Raw genomic sequence first — 1,769 nt, 5'->3', positions numbered from 1 at the left:
CAGAGCTCCACAACTTAATCTATGGTGTGTAGAAACTCCACCGTTGAAAATACATAAGAACAAGAGTGATCATTGGCTTCGGCCCCAGAGAGGGAACCAGAAGAACCAAGACCTGATCTAAGATCTAAAGTGATCAAAAGATTCTAATACAATAGTAAAAGGTCCTACTTATAAAGAACTAGTAGCCTAGGGTGTACAGAGATGAATGAATGACATAAAAATCCACTTCCGGGCCCACTTGGTGTGTGCTTGGGCTGAGCAATGAAGCATTTTCGTGTAGAGACTCCTCTTGGAGTTAAACGCCAGCTTTGGTGCCAGTTTGGGCGTTTAACTCCCATTTTGGTGCCAGTTCCGGCGTTTAACGCTGGAATTCCTGACGGTGACTTTGAACGCCGGTTTGGGCCATCAAATCTTGGGCAAAGTATGGACTATCATATATTGCTGGAAAGCCCAGGATGTCTAATTTCCAACCCGTTGAGAGCGCGCCAATTGGGCTTCTGTAGCTCCAGAAAATCCACTTCGAGTCCAGGGAGGTCAGAATCCAACAGCATCTGCAGTCCTTTTTGGTCTCTGAATCAGATTTTTGCTCAGGTCCCTCAATTTCATCCAGAAAATACTTGAAATCACAGAAAAACACACAAACTCATAGTAAAGTCCAGAAAAGTGAATTTTAACTAAAAACAAATAAAAATATACTAAAAACTAACTAGATCATACCAAAAACATACTAAAAACAATGCCAAAAAGCGTACAAATTATCCGCTCATCACAACACCAAACTTAAATTGTTGCTTGTCCTCAAGCAACTGAAAATCAAATAAGATAAAAAGAAGAGAATATGCAATGAATTCCAAAAACATCTATGAAGATCAGTATTAATTAGATGAGCGGGACTTTTAGCTTTTTGCCTCTGAATAGTTTTGGCATCTCACTCTATCCTTTGAAATTTAGAATGATTGGCTTCTTTAGGAACTCAGAATCCAGATAGTGTCATTGATTCTCCTAGTTAAGTGTGATGATTCTTGAACACAGCTACTTATTGAGTCTTGCCATGGCCCAAAGCACTCTGTCTTCCAGTATTACCACCGGATACATACATGCCACAGACACATAATTGGGTGAACCTTTTTAGACTGTGACTCAGCTTTGCTAGAGTCCCCAATTAGAGGTGTCCAGGGTTCTTAAGCACACTCTTATTGCCTTGGATCACAACTTTATTTCTTTCTTTTTCTTTCTTTTTCTCTTTCTTTTTCTCCCTTTTTTTTCAAATAATAATTTTTTTTTGTATTCACTGCTTTTTTTCTGCTTCAAGAATCATTTTTATGATTTTTCAGATCCTCAGTAACACGTCTCCTTTTTCATCATTCTTTCAAGAGCCAATATTCATGAACCACAAATTCAAAAGACATATGCACTGTTTAAGCATACATTCAGAAAACAAAAATATTACCACCACATCAAAATAATTAATCTGTTATAAAATTCAAAATTCATGCAATTCTTCTCTTTTTCAATTAAGAACATTTTTCATTCAAGAAAGGTGATGGATTCATAGGACATTCATAACTTTAAGGCATAGACACTAAGACACTAATGATCACAAGACACAAACATGGACAAACATAAGCATTAATTTTCGAAAAACAGGAAAATAAAGAACAAGGAAATTAAAGAACGGGTCCACCTTAGTGATGGCGGCTCTTTCTTCCTCTTGAAGATCCTATGGAGTGCTTGAGCTCCTCAATGTCTCTTCCTTGTCTTTGTTGCTC

The sequence above is a fragment of the Arachis duranensis genome, chromosome 2, assembly GCF_000817695.3.
Source record: "Arachis duranensis cultivar V14167 chromosome 2, aradu.V14167.gnm2.J7QH, whole genome shotgun sequence".
In the NCBI taxonomy this organism is placed as follows: Eukaryota; Viridiplantae; Streptophyta; class Magnoliopsida; order Fabales; family Fabaceae; genus Arachis; species Arachis duranensis.
The sequence above is the reverse complement of the archived record's forward strand: the minus strand, read 5'-3'. Positions refer to the sequence as shown.